Source organism: Dreissena polymorpha, chromosome 9 (assembly GCF_020536995.1).
Source record: "Dreissena polymorpha isolate Duluth1 chromosome 9, UMN_Dpol_1.0, whole genome shotgun sequence".
NCBI classification, from domain to species: domain Eukaryota; kingdom Metazoa; phylum Mollusca; class Bivalvia; order Myida; family Dreissenidae; genus Dreissena; species Dreissena polymorpha.
In genome coordinates this window covers 91,587,077-91,613,586 of record NC_068363.1, presented here as the reverse complement: position 1 = coordinate 91,613,586, position 26,510 = coordinate 91,587,077, and positions in this window count along the sequence as shown.

The window sequence follows — 26,510 nt, the reverse complement described above, 5'->3', positions numbered from 1 at the left end:
TGTAAAGTTCGTCTATTACGTAATGTGGGGCAATGTTCAATAAACATGCCATGTTTATTTGCAAAAAGCATACACAGGTATTTGTATGTTTATATCGGTTCCTCCCTATATCAAGTGGTTTGATGTTTGTAGCCTGGGAATCATCAACAGTATTTATTGCAGTTTATATAATCGTGTGGCAGCGGTGTTGAAAAAACGTCGCACGTTTGTGAATATCTTTATTCAAATGTGGTAAAACTATTATTTAGATATCAATAAATTTGAGAATAACAATCTTTGAAATAATATTGTGTGTATCATTTTATGAGAAACACAAAGTAGATGTCAAAAATTACATTGAGAAAGAATATACACACACACTATAAAACGCAGAGACATACATTTATAGACAAATATTACAAATGAGACAAAGTCACATGAGAACAGTGGCATAAACAATATTTTTTTAATGCATGCACCGTCCAATAATGACCTTTAACTACATTAATATATGTGTTGTAAATAGCTTCATGACACAATTGATTTCTTTGAGGATCAAAATATTTTAATTACTAGACATTGGGAGTATAAATACGCAAAAGAATACGTATACCCCCACGTAGTAAAAACAGGTACGTATGCTTGAACGGCCATTTACGTCCCCAGGTCATCTCTCACTAGACCAAAACTTGTCTGGAGGCGCCCTTTTCTACATTGTAATGTTCAACGTTCTTCCGCATTATATACAGCTGTACATGTTCGTTTTTAAATCCTAGGTTGAATTCAACATACAAGTATGCCCTGTCTCACACTTAGAATGTATGTAACATTATTATCATTATTTTAGAGCTGTTTGCAAAAATATTCCTTACTGATCCAGATGTGTCATATTTTGTATTTTACATTCTATGTTGGCCCTTACTTTGTTTAATTAAATCGTGATTCTGGGGTCAAAACTGGCCACACCCAGTGTCTCAACAAGGTTATAAGGTTAACTTACTTTTTGTTATATAATATTGATTTCAACAGTATAGTAAATATTATCTGTTGTTGCAACTATTCTAAGTATACAGATGTAACAAAAAGTGTATATGATTACCTATATACACTTTATTTAACATTGGCGTATTCGGTCGGCTTCCCCATTAGTTTAGGCAAGATAAATCGGTTGATCATGATGAATAATTTTATATACAGATGGATCAGATACACATAAGGGTTACTCATTCTGACACATTTTATTTAAGTTGAACAAACTGTTAATAATAAAATATATACAAGATAAAACGATCGTTTTCTTTTGTGTTGTATTACAACCTTATTTAAGATGCATATCACATGGCATAATCATTAAGCATAACATTTTTTTTGTTCAATTAGTTATAACAACTATATATATATACAGAACTTATTATATTAAAATAATATTGATAGTTTCACTATTTTATTATTAAGGGTGATCGTAATCGTACCGAAATTATTTTAATATGCATTTTATTTTTCTAATACATTATGTCCGCTAGGCCCTTTTATTGAACGCTGTAAGTGTTTAATACATAATTAAGGAGCACAAAACACAAATCATTACTGTCCTTTATACAAACATTGTATATATATACGTTTGCAAATAACACATGTAATACATGATTACTTATACGAGCCGTTATGTTACAATTATGTTAATATACTCAAGATAAAATATGTTTGTGTTCACGGTTAACGCGTGTTTAAATATTTATAACCACGAAGCCACAGAGCCTAATTTTGTATTAATAGTCACTAAATAAAGTCATCGTTAATTGTATGAAAAAGTTACAGGTTATAGTATATTATGAAATACTACATTTAAGTTCATCTTTCTGGAAAAATTGCTAGCCGTTTTATGTCTCTAACATTGTTTAGATGTTCGTCGTTTAACAGTATCCGTTACTATGAATAAAGAAACCAATACATTATTAACGCAGTCAATATTATTCGGATTTATAAGTCGTCTGTTCTGTTGATCAAATACTGCATTCAAAAACATAAGACATAACCTTATTCAAAACACACACGAAGTTTAAAAATTACGTTTTACATGTGCACAATAACACGTATGAAAACTGTCGTCAACAATAAATGTGAATCTTTCCGTAAATTTTCGTTTATCGAAACCTTTTATTGAAATTTCTGCGAACAAAATGGATTCTAAAACTTTTGTTAATTGAGCAAAACCAACATCAGTAACCTGCGATTAACAGGCGCCATATTGAGATTGCGATTTTCATGTCACACGTGCTTGTCAAGAAAAGTGGTTGGTATATTTTATGAAATGAATTTTGAGGATTTAGAAAATGGTTTTGATGACAATAATTAGTCAATTGTTATGCTCCCCCTAATTTTTTGGGGGAGCATATAGTCGCCGCTTCGTCTGTCCGTGCGTGTGTCCGTCCGAGCACAATTTTTGTCCGGGCTATTTCTCAGCAATTAATGACCGGAATTTCATGAAACTTTATGGGAAGCTTCACTACCAACAGGAGATGTGCATATTATCAGCCGGTTATGGTCCAATGATTTTTCACAGAGTTATGGCCCTTCTTTGAAATTTTCTATAAACTGTATATATAGTGCAATTCTTGTCCCCCAAAACTACTGACTGGAATTCAATGCAGCTTTATGGGAAGCTTAACTACATTGAGGAGATGCGCATGTTATTTGTGGGATCTGGTTAGATGATTTATTTAGAGAGTTATGGTCCTTTGAAATTTTTAAGTTGCTAAACCATCCATCGTATTATTTTGTCCAAAGTTATGCCCCTCAAGACGTGTCCTTTTATCTGGATAAATAGTGCAATATTGTGACAAAAAAACATTTGGGGATCATCAACCGTCTCCGAAGGTTTCTTGTTTTGAAACGTGACGTGCTTCTAAAATGTATCACAGATAGGATCAAGTGTTGTCTTAAATGCCACATCAATTGATGTGTTTTGAAAAATGCTTTTTGAGTGCAAAGATGTGACTTGCATTTGGCAATGTGCAATAAATTTTAAGTGTTTTATCGTGTCATTCAATGTCCGTAAATAAGTGGCTTGTATTTTTTTCATTCAAACGATAATGATAATATAATGAAACCTAGCGAAATGAAAGATAAAAGGAAAAACATCAATGTATTATTTTTGTCCAAGACTTCCACTGTTTTATCATCAACATTTGAGATATTTCCTGACCAATTGAGTGAATTTTCTGAACGGCAAAATTGTTATAACAAAATGTTCCTAACCGTGTTTGATAGTCAAATCGAAGTTTTAGCAGAACTACAGGTGTTTCTCTGCATTCATATTGAATTTGAATTTCTTCTTTCTTTGTTTAACATGTTTTAAACACGGGGTGTTTTGTTGTTTAAATATGTTTTAATTGAACCATTTGACTTGAGTTTACATTTGGCAATACTCGTACGGTCTTCATTCTAGATACGTATGCAGAAAGATTGCAAATACACTAACAATCATACTTGCCAGATTCCATTTGGCATGATTCAATGACATTTTGCAGCAGTTAATATGAAGCCATTTCAGGTTTAGACCTTTATGCATACCAAATCCATTTTTCAATGTATCTTACACGATAACAAAACAAATAATACAATAAGGCCATTCCTCATTTTGGAGATAAAAATATATACGAGCCGATCATTTCTCTGAAGTTTCATTAAGCCATGAAAGTTTTCGAAAATAATGTTGATAAAGATAAAATGAGTAGCATCTTAGTAAATGTGTTTGAACATTGTTGACCTTTATTTTGTTGGGCATCAAAGCAGAGAATCATGTGTATATGAAAAGCGCCTCATTTAAACATACACTTTTTAGAATCAACAAACAAATTGGTTTACGGTCGATCTTCAATATACTTTGAAAGAAGTGTAGACAAAACTAAAGAGTTTGCGCTAAGATACGGAGGTGACGTAAATGTACAAAGTAAAATGTAGTTTTAGATCACCCTGTTCTATATGATGTTCACATGATTTGCTCAACGATATTGTTTTAAAACAAAAATATTTACTCGAGTACGATAAGCTAAATACAGTTTATTTCCAATACTTCATTAATTGACTTAATTTTTTAAGTTTTTGGAAATGCATGTATATGGGATATAATTTTCATTAATCCAGTAAAAAATTGGAATTTGTGTTCATAAAAGATCAAGCACACTCGTAGCAAAAACACTCGGGAGTTTGATTTATATGTCATATTTTGAATCGCTTATTTACACCGTGTCAAAGTTACAACCACGAAGCGATGCGCATTTTGTATTGCCTGTTTTTTCGAAATGTTGAACAATATTTAACTAATGATTGATTTTCCGAGCATCGATGTTTATCATTAAATACTTAAACTGCTTGCATTATGTTGAGAACATGAGCTGCGAGAACGCTATAACACACTCATGGGAACGACTGTATAATTGCTGGGTATATATTATCACTGGTATTGAGAAAAGGTTCTCGTTGTATTGACATTATCAACCAGACATCATACATAAAATGCGCAAATATGTCATATTCATATAATCCGGATTCATGTAAGTATTAAATTTACTTGTATACATCGTATTAAACATACTTTAAAAACATGCACTAGTATGTTGAATCTGGTTAGTTTTAACGGGCCTTAGTTTTAACGTGGCCACTACTGACTTATATCGTTAGCACGAGTTAGTCATTGCGTTAATGACATGCGGCCACGCGTTAATCGTGTCGTTCCCACGACTTGCGACTCTTTTCTCAAGCAAGATAGTTCATTCCCACGAATTTAACAGTCGTGATATACCCTGACATTTTAATAACATAAAAAAATACCAAGTCACCTCTGTGCGTACACAATAAATGGTAAATAATATTTACTATTGATCTGTATTGATATCATGTATCTGTATTGTGAGCTAGACAAAACAATCGTTTGTAAAATTTGATGTTACTGTTTATTGTTACCTACTACTAAAATACGTTTTCTTTAATTGTGCCCGTGTGTAAAATAACAGTTTTAATAAGGGTATGAGACTCATTGTGTCAGACATGTTTTAGCATGTTTTTGAATAACACAATCGTATTGAGAAATGTCCTTGATCAATTGTCATACTATTGAGATTTATTTTGTTTCATGCTCACAGAAAATGGTATACCAAAACAAAAATAATGTTATGATAATATTGGAATTCGACTGTCGAAATAAATATCGTGCATTTCCGCCGACACCTGTTCTGAACGCACACCTCTACCTCTTTTGGAAAATGTAAAAAGCCAATGTATATGTTAATGCTAAAAATTGACTGATTTGAAAGCAACCGTTTGATGCCATTACTGATGTAATTTGGTGCAAATATTTTCTTTATATAGAAAATCGTTTGGTTGGTCAAAACTGCTCATTTTCATGGGTTATCAAGCGTCTCACATTTCTAAATTGGAGGTGATTGCAGTTTTTTGTACATTTATGAGTCCATAAAAACACGTTAAATAGAACTACATTGTACGAGTTTGATAATCACGGCGCAAAATGTTTGAGAACGTTATAATACATAAATAAGACTAAATCAATGCGTTTCCTAGTCAAGAGAAAGAAACTTTAAATTTGATACAAACGTGATGTATGCTTTTATACCGCATTAAAATAAAATTTGAAAATTATAATGTTCGTTAGGAAAGTGTTGCGTTCTAAAAGAGGCAATTAGTCAATCTGTAAACAGCTTTTTTAAATGTTAATGCATAACAGACAATTTTCAAATTAATTTACGATCAGAAGTAATGTTTCCGGCAATTAGTTCACAAAATATAACATAAATGAAGTTTGCTGTACACATAAGTTATCCTTGTTAAAGCGACAATTGTAGATAAAATCATAAAAGCTGGTCATAAATCCGCCTTTTAGTGTTAAAACATCCAACGAAAAACTGATATATTACACTTCTCGGCATTGTTATGTCAATTAGTATACTAATGAGGTATCAATATATTCGTAAATGGAAACTTAATACTCAGGATTTTATCGCCATTAATAAGTTGTTTATCGTAATTAACGTTATTTTGTGCGAACCTTTTTTTGTTATGATAATCAGTTCGAAGACAACATATCTGTTTTTTCTTAAACCTGTACAAACACATATAATATTTTAGATTTTTAGTAAACGCCATTGCACAGTCACTTCGTATTTCACGATGTGAGTACTGCTGATATCGTTTATACACATTAAAAGATCATTTTCGAACTTCGATTTTCTGACAGATACTTGCTAGTGTTTACGTTGTTACCAAAACTAACAGCATAAGGCCATCCGCTGCATTTACCCGGTAAACCTCAAATGATAATGCCTTCGAAAAGTATTGCTTTTCCAACAATATTATGGTATTTTGTTGTTTGTTAACCTTAATGTTATACAACTATTGAGTTATGAAATTCCGGTCAAATATCCCATGACGTGGAAAATTTACCGTCAGCATTAAATTATGATAGGAGAATCTTACTGTTTGATGTATGCCATACTAATACAGAAAACAGCAGTAACTACATATGTTCCACCAGGGGAGCTATATCTTGGATTATTAAATCAATAACATTATCTAATCGCTAAAAGCATCATTATGCTGAAAAGTAACATGTTTAGGTACACAGGTACATAACCACAGTGACACCATCATTGTGATAGACATTATCTGATTAGGTTCGATTAATAACACATAAAAGCATTTATAATAATCTAATGTTTGGAATTGGTCTGATTAACGATAGCAATATCATGTTAAGGGCATTATTGTGTCAGCGTTTACATTTACAAGTTACAAAGACAACGCGATAAAAGCACTGACATCATAATTGTGTTAGAAAGTATCTGATTAAGTTGACAACAACCTGCCTACCTGTCGTTTAAACGATGCTGATGTGCTTACTAAGTGCTAGGAAAAACACATTTTGAAGCTGTTATACCCTTCTCAAGAGGGTTATATACTAATACAATATCGGCTCTTATTTTGTACAAATACGTCCTTAACAATTAAAAAAAAATAACAGAGCTATTTACATTTGAAACACGTGCAGGTTCGTTAAAAACATTCAATACATTTATATAACCTGACATCATCCTGCATACAATGATTTAGTAAAAACCAGAAATTTACACACAAAAAATGGTCTGTCACAAATATAATCGCAACATTGACAAAATAACTTGAAACCCGATTTATGTTATACGAGTCACAAACTAGTCTTATATTGCCCTATTGGTGCAAAAAGGTGCAATGTGCCTTCTTATTTCAATGTCACATGGTACCGTTTAGCACACATGGGGCGATATGATCTATCCTAGGATTAAAGCGAAATCCTGCAAATTCGGTTTTAATTTAATATAAAGATGTAAGATAAAAATTCAATTAAAATTAAGTTATACAATGGACTTTACCGTTTATGATGCATTATATTTAATGAGCTAATGCTTATAATATCAATTGTATGTGCTTTTGCTGCTTTTCGAATTAATGAAAATTTGAACAATTTTTTTTTACATGTTTCCAATGCTATGCTTTACTGACCTATTTCTCTAACTAGTAAATTAACATGTAAAGTATTGTTCGAATAAGATCGTTTGAGAGCTCAAGCTAAATGACGAACGATTTCATTTGCTATTTCAGGAGTATTTACTAATCAATGACATTTATCTAGATTCAAGTCATGTTATAAATTCTTAATTACATTGTTTTGAATGCTCGAGAAAAAAAAAACACATAAGCAGAGGAATGTGCTTGTTTTGCTAATAAATCTACTAATTGATAACAATCATTTAGAAAGGATAAATTTAAGAAATTAACTTTGGAAGCCAAACACTTTTATACGTCGTGATTAAAATACACGTTTAACATGTGCACAATAACACGTATGAAAACTGTCGTCAACAATAAATGTGATTTCTTTCCGTAAAGTTCCTTTTATCGAAACCTTTTACTGAAATATCTGCGAACAAAATGGATTCAAAAACTTTTGTTGATTGAGCAAAACCAACAATAGTAACCTGCGACTAACAGGCGCCAGATTGAGATTGTCATTGTCATGTCACACGTGCTTGTCAAGAAAAGCGGTTGGTATTTTTTATGAAATGAATTTTGAGGATTTAGAACATGGTTTTGATGACAATAATTAGTAAATTGTTATGCTCCCCCTATTTTTTTTTTTGGGGGGGGGGAGCATATAGTCGCCGCTTCTTCTGTCCGTGCGTGTGTCCGTCCGTGCGCAATTTTTGTCCGGGCTATTTCTCAGCAATTAATGACCGGAATTCAATGAAACTTTATGGGACGCTTCACTACCAACAGGAGATGTGCATATTATCAGCCGGTTATGGTCCAATGATTTTTTACAGAGTAATTGTCTAATTTTGTATAAACTGTACATATAGTGCAATTCTTGTCCCCCCAATTACTGACTGGAATTCAATAAAGCTTTATGGGAAGCTTAACTACATTGAGGAGATTCGCATGTTATTTGTGGGTTCTGGTTAGATAATTTATTTAGAGAGTTATGGCCATTTGAAATTTTTAAGTTGCTAAACCATCCATCGTATTATTTTGTCCAAAGTTAGGCCCCTTAAGACGTTTCCTTTTATCTGGATAAAGAGTGCAATATTGTGACAAACAAACCTTTGGGGATCATCACCCGTCTCCGACGGTTTCTTGTATTGATACGTTGCGTGCTTCTAAAATGTATCACAGATAGGATCAAGTGTTGTCTTAAATGCCTCATCAATTGATGTGTTTTGATAAATGCTTTTTGAGTGCAAAGATGTGATTTGCATTTGGCAATGTGCAATTAATTTTAAGTGATTTATCGTGTAATGCAATTTTCGTTAATAAGTGGCTTGTATTTTTTTCATTCAAACGATAATGATAAAATCATGAAACCTAGCGAAATGAAAGATAAAAGGAAAAACATCAATGTAATTTTTTGTCCAAGACTTCCACTGTCTTATCATCAACATTTGAGATATTTCCTGACCGATTGAGTGAATTTTCTGAACAGCAAAATTGTTATAACAAAATGTTCCTAACCGTGTTTGATAGTCAAATCGAAGTTTTAGCAGAACTACATGGTGTTTCTCTGCATTCATATAGTATGATAAATCCAACAAAAACACATATTTTTCTTTCCTTTTTTATCAACGTTTCGGCTTACGCCTTCATCAGGATAATACAAATAATAACAGAAAGCGGATGTTACGTCATTGACTTAACGTACATTAAAATGCGGGAAAATGAACGTCAATAAAATGAACGTTAATAAAATTAAGCCTAACTTTCGGATTTAAGAATACACAATTTCCTATAAAATTATCTATAAAAATACTATTAGGAAAAAAACAAAAGTAAGCTTAATTAAATTGAAGAGCTAGTCTTTTATGTTAAAAAGAACTTTGTTATTCATACAGTTAGGGTGTAATGTTTTAAGTCTATGTATATAGTAAGTTTCTTTACATAGACGATCTATGTTGTTGTTAACAACATCAATTGGCATAAAGGAAAAGTCATTTGCGCTGTGGTGATCTTCATTAAAATGTGATGAGACCAAAGTTGAAAATTCAGGGTTAGGAAAGTTTCTTATGTCAAATCGATGACTGTTCATTCTTTTTGACACCGGTTGCATGGTTTTTTTCTGCATTCATATGTAATTTGAATTTCTTCTTTCTTTGTTTAACATGTTTTAAACACGGGGTGTTTTGTTGTGTAAATATGTTTTAATTGTACCATTTGACTTCAGTTTACATTGGGCAATACTCGTACTATCTTCATTCTAGATACGTATGCAGAAAGATTGCAAATACACTAACAATCATACCTGCCAGATTTCATTTGGTATGATTTAATGACATTCTGCAGCAATTAATAAGAAGCCATTTCAGGTTAAGACCTTTATGCATACCAAATCCATTTTTCAATGTATCTTATACGATAACAAAACAAATAATACAATAAGGCCATTCCTCATTTTGGAGATAACATTATATACGAGCCGATCATTTCTCTGAAGTTTCATTAAGCCATGAAAGTTTTCGAAAATAATGTTGAAAAATAGATAAAATGAATAGCATCTTAGTAAACGTGTTTAAACAGTGTTGAAACGTGACGACCTTTATTTGTGAGACTTTGTTGAGCATCAAAGCAGAGAATCATGTGTATGTGAAAAGCGCCTTATTTAAACATACACTTTAAAGAATCAACAAACAAATTGGTTTACGGTCGATCTTCAATATACTTTGAAAGAAGTGTAGACAAAACTAAAGAGTTTGCGCTAAGAAACGGAGGTGACGTAAATGTACAAAGTAAAATGTAGTTTTAGATCATCCTTTTCTATATGATGTTCACATGATTTGCTCAACGATATTGTTTTAAAACAAAAATATTTACTCGAGTACGATAAGCTATATACAGTTTATTTCCAATACTTCATTAATTGACTTAAGTTTTTAAGATTTTGGAAATACATGTATATGGAATATAATTTTCATCAATCCAGTAAAAAATTGGAATTTGTGTTAATAAAAGATAAAGCACAATCGTAGTAAAAACACTCGGGAGTTTGATTTATATGTCATATTTTGAATCGCTTATTTACACCGTGTCAAAGTTACAACCACGAAGCGATGCGCATTTTGTATTGCCTGTTTCTTCGAAATGTTGAACAATATTTAACTAATGATTGATTTTCAGAGCATCGATGTTTATCATTAAATACTTAAATTGATTGCATCATGTTGAGAAAATGAGCTGCGAGAACGCTTTAACACACTCATGGGAACGACTGTATAATTCCTGGGTATATATTATCACTGGTATTGAGAATAGGTTCTCGTTGTATTGACATTATCAACCAGATATCATGCATAACATGCGCAAATATGTCATATTCATATAATGCGGAATCATGTAAGTATTAAATTTACTGGTATACATCGTATTAAACATACTTTAAAAAACATGTCCTAGTATTTTGAATCTGGCTAGTTTTAACGGGCCTTAGTTTTAACGTGGCCACTACTGACGTATATCGTTAGCACGAGTTAGTCATTGCGTTAATGACATACGGCCACGAGTTAATGGTGTCGTTCCCACGACTTGCGACTCTCTTCTCAAACAAGATAGTTCATTCCCACGAATTTAACAGTCATGATATACCATTACACTGTAATAACATAAAAAATAACATGTCACCTCTGTGCGTACACAATATATGGTAAATAATATTTAATATTGATCTGTTTTGATTTCATGTAGCTGTATTGTGAGCTAGACAAAACAATCGTTTGTAAGATTTGATATTACTGTTTATTGTTACTTACTACTAAAATACGTTTCCTTTACTTGTGCCCGTGTGTAAAAATAACAGTTTTAATTAGGGTATGAGACTCATGGTGTCACACATGTTTTAGCATGTTTCTAAATTACACAATCGTATTGAGAAAGGTCCTTGATCAATTGTCATACTATTGGGCTTTATTTTTTTCATGCTCACGGAAAAATGATAATTTGATAATATTGGAATTCGACTGTCGAAATAAATATCGTGCATTTCCGCCGACTCCTGTTCTTAACGCCAACCTCTCACTATTTTGGAAAATGTAAAAAGCCAATGTATATGTTAATGCTAAAAAATTGACTGATTTGAAAACAATCGTTTGATGACATTACTGATATAACTTGGTGCAAATATTTTCTTCATATAGAAAATCGTTTGCTTTGTCAAAACTGCTAATTTTCATGGGTTATCAAGCGTCTCATATTTCTAAATTGGAGGTGATTGCAGTTTTTTGTACATTTATGAGTCCATAAAAACACGATAAATATTACATTGTACGAGTTTGATAATCATGGCGAAATATGTTTGAGAACGTTATTATACATTATATTAGTCTGGATGTGAAGCAAAATACCTGGATTTATAGTACGCATAAAATGTTTTTGCATAAACGTGTTCTACAATATGTCCTGATTTAGAATCCATCGGATGCTACTCTGGCATTGTTGAGCATTTTGAAAAATCCAAGATGGCCCCAAGATGGCCGCCCAAATGAAGAAATCATCATAACTATTCAAAAAAATATGTATTTGCTTTATTTTGTCTCAAAGTAAGTGTTTTTTGTTGTTGAACGATAATGTTAGAACATAAAATAAATAATTACAAATTAAATACACCAACAAAATTCCAAATGGCCGAAAAAATTGCCGTTTTTGAGAAAAACGCGGCATTTTTCACGAACAAACTGTCATCATATCTTTATTGAGTCTGAACCTTTATCTTTTAATCATTTCCTCATTTCAAATGCAAAATTCTGATTAAAAAAAACCTGAAATTAAACAATGGAGGTCACAATATCAGACAAAGTGTGAAATCCATATAAAAATAAGGTAAATACTACACCATAAACTAATTTAATTTTGATTAAACCCATATGGGTCTGGTCCACATTAGAACCGTCTCAATTATACGGTTCTAAACAGTACAAAAAGTATAGGGATTACATAACAATGTCATACACATGTCAACAACAACCAGTTATGTATTAATAAAGAGTAACTTACTCTCTCTTATTGTGTTTTGTTATTTATGTGTTATGTTTCATCATTACTGTCACAGTCCTCCGCTTTACTGTCACTATTGTTATCTGCCTCCTTTGTTAATCTGTTCGCACAGTTTCACGTTTGATGGCAGCTGCAAAACATGGTGTATGGCAGGTGTGCACTATAACACCTACACCTTGCTGTTCCAGAAGGTTGATCAGATGAACAACCACACGATACTAGTTTCAACACACTTGCTGGGGCTAACGGTTTATCATCGGCAATTAGGACGGGTGAAAGAACCTTGCCCACTACCTCTTTTTTCCAACCAAACTCAGTCACATTGAATGTTGGGGGATCTTGTTCTAAGGTGGCTTTCCACATGCATGTTTGAAGATGAGCTCTATTGACATTTTCTAAGAAAGACTCAGTTGTTGGTGGCAACGCTTGTAGTTTTGGCATATTTCTTATATTGTTCTTCCCTATTTTGGAAAGCAGAACTTCATACCTGACATCTGACATACTAGCTTTGTTGTAACGTCCATAGCACGCTGCAATAAATGATATTGCTTCTGACAAAACAAGATCAAAACTTGCATCCTTGACACCAAGATGATCAAGGTGTAATCCTTTCTCTAACTGTTTGATGACCTTAATTTTTCCAATCCCAGTTAGCCTAGCAACTGTGTCACAGCCGGACAACGCATGGGCTGCCAATAAACTTGGAATTATTGCCTTGTTTTTCTGTGTTGTAGCACCAATATCCACAATCGTTCTGTCTGCACTTGTGCTTTCCATTAAGACTGTACATGTAAGGTTCATAGTCAAATATACATGTAGTAGTAAAACAATCACATCAGTATCGTCGCATATTACCTTGACACAGACAGCTCCCTCTTCTATAGCCTGCACAACTTGTCGAGGAATAATTACATCGGCTTCCTCATGGGTGGTTCGCAAATCCACTCTGTCCATGATGTTATTTCTAAGAATTTCTACTGGAATATCCGATGAACCTGTGATAATAAGTTTATGTTGTACTTCTTGTAGATCATTCTCCCCACATCTGAAGTCTTCACATATTAGGTCTATCAACTGAACCTTATTTTCAAAATTTGTCAATATAATTTGCTGGGCTGGGAGAGGTGTTGAGGTGGTCAATTTATGACAAACTTTCTTGCAACTACTGGCTCTTCCGGTTCTTGTTCCACTCTTAATGCTGTATGGATGGTATCGGTCGAATATCAGATACACATCACAAGAACTCAAATGTAGTAATACAAATCGCCACAAACTATTCACAAAATCCTGCATTGTACCATTTGCAGGCCAATGTATGCACCACAGAACTGCACAACCGTCTATTACAATTGTGTCTGGCGTTGATGAAAGTCGAGCTGACTGGGTTACTTGTTGTTTTCTCTTCAAGGTTGATTTTGATGTATCTATCTTCATGTTACCATTGTTATCAAACATTGAGGTTGAAAGTTCGTGGCTTAGGACATCTTTCAAGTCGACTGATCTTGATGACATTAAACCTATTACTCTTCCATATATCAAATCCGTGTGATAGATTGTGCCTGCCTCACATGTCACCCCCTTTTTGTTGATAGCCATTGTTACAACCTTGTTGGTCAATTTGCTATGAAAACCTTCGGGCAATGTGTTTTCAAAGGCAATCATCTGTTCCATCCCAATTGCTAGAGTGTCATCAACATTGAGACATTCATTACCAATTCTTCCTGATATAATGTTTAAGACACCAGTGCTGTGTTCTGCAGGATTCATTGGATCAATGCATGTATCCAACTTCTTTTGAATATTCTGCCAATCAGCACTATCGGCTTTCACTCGAGCAGATGACTCTTCTGCATGTGTACTGACATGTGCAGATTCTTCTTCAATGTTCCTCATGCATTTTATGTCTTGGATTAGCTGGCTACATATATTGAGACTCAGTGCCCAACGCTTTAAAGCGGATTCCTTAAGTGTTATGCCTATAATTCCTCCAGGTCCATGGCCATAGCGCATAAATGTGGTCTCAATAAACATATCCGACCAGATACCATTCCATAGCCCGGCATGATGGCGCATCACATGCTCACCAGCAAGAAATCTTTCTCGGACATGTGCAGGAAAATTTTCCATAGACCTTAAGTAATGCAAACCATATCTTGCGTAATTAATATGCCCGGCAGCAAAGAATTATGGCATCATAGCTGATACTGCTGAGAGATGCAGGCCCCATTCTGCTTCTCGTTCGGCTCGAACAAAGAGCATCATGATGAAATCAGGCAGTCTAGCCAAAGACGGGCTGTTCTACTATTCTGTTTTACTCTCCAGGGAGATCATAAGGTCGTCAAAAGTGTTTGCATAAGGAGATTCTTTTCTTAAAACCTCTTCAGCTACCATTCTGAGGGCCCTTACATTTTGTGGAAAGTTCTTCCGGGTCAACATCCTGGTCACTCCACCAAAAGATGCTTTTAATATGTCTTCAAGACCACTGTTTGCCATCAGGACTCCAACACAACCAACAAAACTCATCAAAGTGTGCATTCCTCCAAGTCTTGGATAAAAGTCATAAAATAGCTCACGGTGAACCCACATTACATTTACCATAACACGATATAGCTGTTGGTCAGCGGTAAATATAGTAAAGTCTTGTCCACATTGATAGGTAAGTCGCTGTGCCTCGCACATTGCAGTCATCATGGTGTCTGGATCAGAAGGTATCATGTCGATCAGAGGCGTGTACATGACTGATGAACCAGGTTTCATTGATTGGCCTTGCCTCCATACAATGGCTGTATTGTATCCACCAAACTCTGGTAAATTGTTGACAAGTGTTATGTCACGCATAAATTGAAGGTCTAGGTCCCTAGCTCTTGCATTTAGATTTGCCTTTTCTGCTAACATTCTCAATGTCAACACGCAGCGCCGAGGGTAATTTGCAGGCATATTAGGCCTTTTAGGTCCCTGGTAATGTTGGAATTTTACATATGACTTTATTGGAGTTTTCATAGCATCCCTAGATATCCGATCAATTGTCCGGTTGTATCCTGGTGTTATATCTAAGGTTCTTTTATTTTGGGTTAGTAAGAGTGCAAGTGCATGAGTTGACTTGAGTCCGTTTTGTGATGAGACATTTGCATCAAAATTATCAGCAACAGCCTGGATCAAGCCTTCATTTGCATCAGTTATGGGTCTTAGACTGGGGTTTTGTTCCTCTGCTACTGTAGATACAGCTGCTGATGTTTTGAAACGAAGCACTTCATCATAGGATCATGTTACACCAAAGTCATATAAATTTTGTATGCAAGCTTCTTCTCTGGTTTCAATACCAAGTGCAATTTGAAGAGAAGTCGGTTTATTGTTTACTAGACCTGTTACCATATTGCAAATTAACAACGCAGGGAGAGTGTTATTGAGTTTCTCCGACATTCAAGAAAGTAACTTTGAAAGTGTTGCACTTGATTGTTCAGCAGCCAATTTCCTATCTATTCTTATGTTGTATTTGTCTTTGTTGTAGTGTATTTTCTTGCATTCACTTACAACTTGTTTAGCTGTGTATTCAATGGGGATAGCATCCTCGTCTAAATCATCTAACCTTAATAAAGTTGAAGCTTTGTTTCTAAAGATAACAATATTTGCAAGGCCCTTAGAAGATAGAACTAATAACTCATCACCAAACACATCACTAAGTTTTTGAACTAAAGTCTTCCTTGGTAAACTACCACCATTACCCGTGTAGAAACTGTGTAATTCTACCGATGTCCATGTTTTGGATTTATCATTTTCCATGCATCTTATTGTGGCCTGTAAGGATGGATCGTCTGTGGTAGTCTTTCTCTTTGCAGCAAATTCCACATTACGTGGCCCCATGAAAGTTTTTCTACAAGCATCGTGATATCTTGCATCGGCAGCATGTAAATCACTGATCACACCACTAAGACGCACTTCTACCTGTATTGACCAGTCATCGTTTCGAGACTGGCACACCTGAAGTATAGACTCTTTGAAAGTCTGTTTTCCTTGACGTTCTGCCGTGCGACACAAAAGTGACTTTTTAGCACGATTGGGATTTTTTGGATCTGTTGTAACTGAACAGTCTTCGCCACAATATAAACAATGCTTTTTAAAATCGAATTCCTGTATGTCAGAACGTCTTCTTGGTTCAACCTTATGTTCACCAATATGGGGGATATTTGATGCTCACAATCAATCCTGTTTAAATGGCGAGTTATATGGTATTTTGATGTATACGTTGATGCGCAGCCTTTGTGACATTTGACAGTTACTTTGTCATTATTGTCATCAAGTATTTTCTGAAGTTTGATATGGATACCATCTTTCCTAAGTTTGCTGGATTTAATGAAGTTTAATAAACGACTGTGTCCAGAATCTTGGAGTTCATGTTCTGATTGTCCACAATTGAAAATGTCTTCTAAAATACAGTTGGCCATTTAAGTTGTCAATTCATCCGGGGTACTGGGGTTAGTCTGGTGTGTAGCTCAGTTATGTGGCTCTTGAAGGTATCTCTATGAACACACCTTCTTTCATCTGAAGGAAAACAAAAACTACATTTAATTTTATTTTATTGCAACTGTTATTGAACTGGCAGCTAAAAAATAGGTTAATGATAAAATGTATCCGGCTTCTAGAACCATCTGAAGACTATTACACTTTTGAAGAAAAATTAAGCGTCACCTTTCTTACAATAACAAATCCAATAAATTTATTAACACACATTTAGTTAACCGTTGACATAAATTGGCCTTCAGTCCATTTGTGCGAGGGTCACACAATAAAGCAAATTTTAATTTGCACATAGCTACACAATGACATTTGCAGAATTGTTCATGATATTGACCTTTGTTTATTTTCTCATTAATTTAAACATATTTACAAGCAAATTATACCAACCACATTTAGATAAGTTATTCATTTTATATATAAGGCTGACTGTACTTACATGTAACCATTGTTGATTCACGTTGAAGCTGCTGAAAACTCTTCTACTTTTCTTTGTCTGTTTTCATTGCAGACATTTGAATGGCGGATTTATAACAAAGGGAGATAACTGTATCATGTAAATTATGTATCTATAATAATTTTCCTTTAAACATTTTGAATGTAAATTATTAATTTTGTATTAAATTTTTTTAAGTAGTAATTACATTCCAAAAGATTTACCGCTATGATTAAACAAAATAAAATAAATAAAGATGAACAACTATGATAAAATAAAATAATAAAATTTCCAAAAAAATATCTGTTTTCATAAAATTGTATGGTATTTACAGTTGTTGATAATAAAATGTATCACCATGATGAGTTATTTCAGCTTATATTATTCTTTAATGCGCAAAGAAAAATAATGTAGATGAATGTGGGAAAAGTGTGTATGATTGTGCTCTCAAAAGCAGGTTTAAAAATAAATTGTAATGGAAATACCACGCTTTTGTCATTTTGGTCAGCATCTTGGCCGCCATCTTGGCAGCCATTTTTTATTATTTTTTTGCAGCAAGAGCATTTTTTTCAATTAAATGCCTCCAGGATGTTGATATTTACCTAAACGAATTATTCAAGTGAAAAAAAGATGAGTATTCCAAAAATATAGGAGATATAGGAAATTATGCACTTTTGGCAGCCACGTTGGCGGCCATTTTGGATTTTTCGCAAAATGCTCAATGGTGCCAAGGTGGCATCCGATGGATTTTGGTTCTAGAGATGTTGGGGAACAATAATACAGCAAAACAGTTTATGCGTACTATAAATCCAGGTCAGCCCAAAAATCAGGGTTTGACATCTAGACTATAAAAAAGACAAAATCAATGCGTTTCCTAGTCAAGAGAAAGAAACTTTAAATTTGATACAAGCGTGATGTATGCCTTTATACCGCATTAAAATAAAATTTGAAGATTATAATGTTCGTTAGGAAAGTGTTGCTTTCTAAAAGAGGCAATTAGTCAATCTGTAAACAGCTTTTGTAAATGTTAATGCATAACAGACAATTTTCAAATTAATTTACGATCAGAAGTAATGTTTCCGGCAATTACTTCACAAAATATAACATAAATGAAGTTTGCTGTACACATAAGTTATCCTTGTTTGAGCGACAATTGTAGATAAAATCATAAAAGCCGGTCATAAATCCGCCTTTTAGTGTAAAAACATCCAACGAAAAACTGATATATGACACTTCTCTGCATTGTTATGTCAATTAGTATACTAATGAGGTATCAATATATTCGTAAACGGAAACTTAAAGGGATCTTTTCACGCTTTGGTAAATTGACAAAATTGAAAAAAGTTGTTTCAGATCCGCAAATTTTCGTTTTAGTTTTGATATTTGTGAGGAAACAGTAATACTGAACATTTACCATGCTCTAATATAGCCATGATATGCATCTTTTGACGATTTTAAAACCTAAAAATTATAAAGCGTTGCAACGCGAAACGATTGAATAATTTGGAATGATCTGTTTTTGTCGTTAAATTTTCTGAAACTACGAAGATTGCTTACAAGGTATACAAGGTATAAAATACGTCAAGAATGTGTACTCGGCGGAATAGCTCAGTAGGCTAAAGCGTTTTTACTTCTGGACTCTGGCAGGACTCCAGGGGTTACTGGTTCGAAGCCTGCTCCGGGCAATGTTCTTTTCCTTTTTTTAATTTTATGCTTGATTTTTTACTGGTGCTTTTACGATCCAATGTTTACATTTATCAATATAAAGCATTTAATGAATAAGTTAAAAAATGCCAAAATCTGTGAAAAGGCCCCTTTAATACTCAGGATTTTATCGCCATTAATAAGTTGTTTATCGTAATTAACGTTATTTTGTGCGAACCCTTTTCGTTTTCATAATCAGTGCGAAGACAACATATCTGTTTTTTTTCTTAAACCTGTACAAATACATATAATATTTTAGATATTTAGTAAACGCCATTGCACAGTCACTTCGTATTTCACGATGGGAGTACTGCTGATATCGTTTATACACATTAAAAGATCATTTTCGAACTTCGATTTTCTGACAGATACTTGCTAGTGTTTACGTTGTTACCAAAACTAACAGCATAAGGCCATCCGCTGCATTTACCCGGTAAACCTCAAATGATAATGCCTTCGAAAAGTATTGCTTTTCCAACAATATTATGGTATTTTGTTGTTTGTTAACCTTAATGTTATACAACTATTGAGTTATGAAATTCCGGTCAAATATCCCATGACGTGGAAAATTTACCGTCAGCATTAAATTATGATAGGAGAATCTTACTGTTTGATGTATGCCATACTAATACAGAAAACAGCAGGAACTACATATGTTCCACTAGGGGAGCTATATCTTGGATTATTAAATCAATAACATTATCTAATCGCTAAAAGCATCATTATGCTGGAAAGTAACATGTTTAGGTACACAGGTACATAACCACAGTGACACCATCATTGTGATAGACATTATCTGATTAGGTTCGATCAATAACACATAAAACCATTTATAATAATCTAATGTTTGGAATTGGTCTGATTAACGATAGCAATATCATGTTAAGGGCATTATTGTGTCAGCGTTTACATTTACAAGTTACAAGAACAACGCGATAAAAGCACTGACAACATAATTGTGTTAGAAAGTTTCTAATTAAGTTGACAACAACCTGCCTACCTGTCGTTTAAACAATGCTGATGTGCTTACTAAGTGCTAGGAAAAACACATTTTGAAGCTGTTAAACCCTTCTCAAGAGGGTTATATACTAATACAATATCGGCTCATATTTTGTACAAATACGTCCATAACAATTAAAAAAATAATAATAACAGAGCTATTTACATTTGAAACACGTGCAGGTTCGTTAAAAACATTCAATACATTTATATAACCTGACATCATCCTGCATACAATGATTTAGTAAAAACCAGAAATTTACACACAAAAAATGGTCTGTCACAAATACAATCGCAACATTGACAAAATAACTTGAAACCCGATTTATGTTATACGAGTCACAAACTAGTCTTATATTGCCCTATTGGTGCAAAAAGGTGCAATGTGCCTTCTTATTTCAATGTCACATGGTACCTTTTCGCACACATGGGGCGATATGATCTATCCTAGGATTAAAGCGAAATCCTGCAAATTCGGTTTTAATTTAATATAAAGATGTAAGATAAAAATTCAATTAAAATTAAGTTATACAATGGACTTTACCGTTTATGATGCATTATATTTAATGAGCTAATGCTTATAATATCAATTGTATGTGCTTTTGCTGCTTTTCGAATTAATGAAAATTTGAACATTTTTTTTACATGTTTCCAATGCCATGGTTTACTGACCTATTTCTCTAACTAGTAAATTAACATGTAAAGTATTGTTCGAATAAGATCGTTTGAGAGCTCAAGCTAAATGACGAACGATTTCATTTGCTATTTCAGGAGTATTTACTAATCAATGACATTTATCTAGATTCAAGTCATGTTATAAATTCTTAATCACATTGTTTTAAATGCTCAAGAAAAAAACACATTGGCAGAGGAATGTGCTTGTTTTGCTAATAAATCTACTAATTGATAACTATCATTTAGAAAGGATAAATTGAAGGAAATTAACTTTGGAAGCCAAACACTTTTATACGACGTGATTAAAATACACAAGGGGTTATCACTATTTTGCATCATCTGTTTAAATTCATATTTTATATCAATGCCATCTCGTCTATTGGGATATATTAATTATTTGTTACATCCTCAAAACCCCAGCTCGGATCAACGAGTACCCATGGAGTATAGAGGAATACGTCTGTTAATAAGCATACATTAACTGCTCACGCCATTCCGTACTAAACGTGTGACCTGAACATAACGAGATCATAACTAACACACATAATCATGTGAGGATCACGACTTCGCGCTGAATAGTATTATCCTTACATCGATCGCAATTTTACAAACATTGACATGCTACTATGCAAACTGTTAATGGTATAGCTGGTTAACTGTACAATTGCATTTAAAACGTACAGGTTATTTATCAACTGTTTGTTAAAAAATCGAATGCATGGTTGAACGATTTTGCTTGTGTATAATAGTGCTGCATTTTATTACAGACTCGCTGTTCGCGATCATAACTTATGACATCCACCATGAATGCAATGACCTTGAACATGTTTCTAGAAAAGCGAATGGAAGCGTTCCATGCTCTTATATGCAGATGATATTGTACTCATGACCCAGTCTCGAGCTATTCTACAAGCATTGCTTCATCACTCGAACACCTTGTGTAAGTGGAAGAAAACACCGCGTTATTCAGTTTAGTTAAAGTGAATGCATTTCAAGGATGGTATCGCGCAAAATATCAATTTCAAAATCTAAATTTGAAACAATATCCTAGAAACTGTAAACCGGTACCAGACTTAAGTTACGAAATGGACACCCTTAGAAAAGCAGTTTGTCGTGCAATGATTTCAGTTATAAACTTAAAAATCTACATGAAAAACTTCGGTTTGAAATCTTTCGCAAAAACGTCTGCAATGCCCATATATGACTATTTCTCGGCGTTGTGCGATTCCAAGAATTGCCGGAGTATCAATAATGGTCAAGTGAGCGTTCACAGATTGACACTCATCCTGGCAATGATTGACGTTCCCGGCTGGCAACATAGAACATATCGATATTGGCACTCAATGATACGCTTGAGAACTTTCATCCGCATGGACGATCGCAACATATTAGATCTCCAAGCAGGTCTCAAATTTCTACTTCATCAACCACATTAACGTTTATAACCGGCCAAGTGAATTCAAACAAGTAATGAATACGTCAAATATAAAGGTTTACTTTCGAATCAAAGCACTGCAGCGCATTCTGTGAAAACAAACATAAGATATGTGTAATACGTTCCAAAGCTGCGAACATATATTCTTTAGAAGTAAAATGTATAGCGTGAATCATAGGTCAACGTGAGTTTGTGTAAAGATGAACGATCTATTATATGCTAATAAAAGCCTGTCCCTAAGGATAGAAACATGATACTATTTACCATAGGTTAACCAGTAGACCAACGAATGTGAGAACGGAAACGTTGGTGACGAACTACATTTTGTATTTCAATTTCTACTCTTCACCATCATATGTTTTTTTAAAAGTGTTTATAAACCTAAATATATCATGTCAAACCTTCCACGCAAATTTGCTAAAATGTGTTATTCTTTTGGTAGAAAAAAGTAACTGACTAAAAACTTCCTAATAAGACAAAGGTGAGAAAAAGAAAATATACATAATAAAAATGGTTATGACTTATTTTTATTCTATCGCATTGAGTGCAATCAGACTGACGACAGCTGTTATCATTGAGTGCAATTAGACTGACGACATCTGTTTTAATTGAGTGCAATCAGACTGACGACAGCTGTTATCATTGAGTGCAATCAGACTGACGACAGCTGTTATCAGTACGTTCAATCAGACTGACGACAGCTGTTATCAGTACGTTCAATCAGACTGACGACAGCTGTTATCAGTACGTTCAATCAGACTGACGACAGCTGTTATCAGTACGTTCAATCAGACTGACGACAGCTGTTATCAGTACGTTCAATCAGACTGACGACAGCTGTTATCAGTACGTTCAATCAGACTGACGACAGCTGTTATCAGTACGTTCAATCAGACTGACGACAGCTGTTATCAGAACGTGCAATCAGACTGACGACAGCTGTTATTAGAACGTTCAATCAGACTGACGACAGCTGTTATTAGAACGTTCAATCAGACTGACGACAGCTGTTATCAGTACGTTCAATCAGACTGACGACAGCTGTTATCAGAACGTGCAATCAGACTGACGACAGCTGTTATCAGTACGTTCAATCAGACTGACGACAGCTGTTATCAGTACGTTCAAGAACATCATGTGATTGAGGACGAACAAAAAAGTTACTTATTCGATCTGGCATATCAGAACGTGTCTGGTTATCTTTTTTTAGAAATTATTTGTCAGTGAGGTTTTATGAACGACACATGGCGATAACTCAATGCCTGTATAAAAACCCTTCTAAAGACAGACATATAGCGATATAGTTCAGAATGTTTTTTGTTAAAACAATTTTATTCCAGAATGTGTTTTACAAAATACGTTACAAGCATCTACTGTTTATAGGATTGGAACGTTAGCTAGGCTAGTAGGCTTCATTTCCTCAGAATGTTTTTATCATAGAGGTTTCTAAAAGACCACTTTATTCAGGGAGGTCACTATTATTGCGAGTTTTTAATGCTTATTGCCAACAGTTGTTAGACATACGCAAACAGCATGTGATTAACGTGTGCATATTTTCACGAACAAACACTAAATGTTACAATTTGGACAAAATATAAATATTAATTTACATATCAGTGAAATTTAGGGCTTATGAATGCGATGCTTACTTTTTAATTCAATCGTAAACTGTTTGAAGTGTTAGAATGAGGGATACGGAAAGCATCAGGTTTCTTGATAAACAGAATACATAACCGTGTGGTGGGCTTTTAGATTTTATCGCGTTATGCTACGAAATACCTCCTTACGTAATAAAAATGATATGCTTTGGCAATGAAAGCAAAATGCGATTTAAACTATTTAAATAATACTAACTTAAGTATCCAGTCTATGAAGTTATCTAGTTGTTGAATATGATGTGCTGGTATAATAATCACACATCTGATAAAATGATGGTAGATCAATACTTAAATACTGATTTCATGAAATCATTTTATCAATTATAAATTTCTACCCCTGTATAATTTTCCCTTATCTTATCAATTACTATGATAGAATTAGTAATGTTTCGGATTGAATTTAAATCATGTATTTAAATTGAACTAATAGGTCTAAAATTGCAATTAAACCTATTTAAGTTTATGTAGGTTACAGTCACATAAATAAATGGATTGAATAGTATCTCGGTCAGTTTGTCGGCAAAAACCACTTTTTATTTACGCTGTATATTTCCACAACAATTTACTATTAACCTAACTTCACATTAATATAAGAGTTTGCATGTAGCATTTATCAAGAATGGGTAAAAGACCCAGCCATACTGTTCATTGTTCAAAATATTTGCAATCCATTAAGATCAATGATATGTTATCTTGACAATACCCGATCTTCAAACTGGTCTTTGGTTATCCTCCCCAATTGACCTGCAATGGGTTCGAATAATATATAAAATCTCAGTATTCTTTTCGTAATCAAATTCTGATTAAAGTATTATATTCAAATACTATTCTCTAGTACTACCCCATGGTTTAATGTGAAATTATTATGTTATACCATATTAATTTTGTGACAAGTTCAGTCAATTAAAAATATTACTATTTTATTGTTAAAAGACAATCAAATAAGTAAGTTGTAATTTCAGTTTTCTTTAAAGAAATTATTCATACTTTATTATGTTGATTAAACTGCGATTACGAATAAAAGAATGTTGTGTTAATTATATAATATTTTATTTTATAGTTTGCGATATTTTTTTATGTATTTTACCTGAATTCTTTCATTAAGTGTCACACCGATTGCGTGTACCATACCCCAGATGGATTTGGGCTAATAGATTACAAAAACTATTGATATTAAATATTTGTCAGTGCTCCAGAATTTGTCAGAGTTCGATAAGCTTTTAATACTTTTGTAGAGGATAACACTTGTTCATGAAACAATACATATATATATGTGTGTATATTTCCCTTACGCTTGCGTTATCAACGCATTACGGATACTTGAATGGGCGATTGATTTATTGTGTCAAAACGCTTCAAATTAAATTTTAAAAAGCTTACATGTCTAGAACCGAATTATCGTACGTTTCGATCAAACGCTTATCAAAAGCGTGATTATTTTCTTTATAATTACGAAGCGTGATTAGAAGCTTCGAAGCTTGACTCCCAGACTGTACAGATCTTAAATCATTACATTAACAGTGTGAAACTATAATATTTTTAAAATGTGGTATCACGGTGATTTTCTATTAACAGTCAAGACGTTATAGCTGGCAAATCTCTATTTGAAAGAAGTTATCGCAGTATAAATGAGGCCATTATTTGTTATAACAGCATCTAAATTTCCTTCTCGTTATATCTCGTTTTTTTCTCAATTGCATTTTTCATCTTATAGTGTGGGTGGATATTCATTAGAAAAAGCAAATGAAGCCAAAGTGTTTACATATCATCATAATAAGTTTTATTTTCCTGTTGATACGGCACAACAGACACAGAAATGAGTCAATGATTTTGATATGTTATATAGCATTCAATGTGACTCCATACATTATTCGGAGAAGCATTCGTATTCTTGTCCCCTTATTATCCCATTCTAGTACAAGTAAACTCTAACAACGAACATACTATGATTATCAGCGGGTTTTATTACATTGGAGTAGTCAAATTAAAACATTGTGTGAAAGCTAGCACTTTTGACCAAGATTTGATCAAAAACCACTAGCGCGTTTGTAATGATCTCAATCAAATGTACATTTGAAAATGATAGAACATTAATGCTACAAAGTGACGCATGACTTGCATACTGAACACATGATGTTAGAGCACTGGTTTCCTAATTTTCGAAAATGTGTCAGCAAACTTCATACGTACTTGCTGCTTAAAATTTTATATTTATTAAAACGGTCCATACAATGCCTTGGGTAAATTTTCAAAACTGTGCATACATTTCCCCAAAATGCATATGATGTCACATTTTTGTTATTATAAAATACAGGCGTCAGCAAAAAAAAGACTTTTTAAGCGTCACTCGTGTGTCGAAAATTGCTAAGATGTTATTTTAATACTATCTATAATATCATTATTTGATTCCATTAGTTAGTCTTATTCCTGTTTTAATAAGCAATTTCTCAAACGGAATATAAAATGTTGACTTTTCACAGCAATACATTAAGGGATAGGTAAGATGAATGTGGGAAGGGCGAAATTA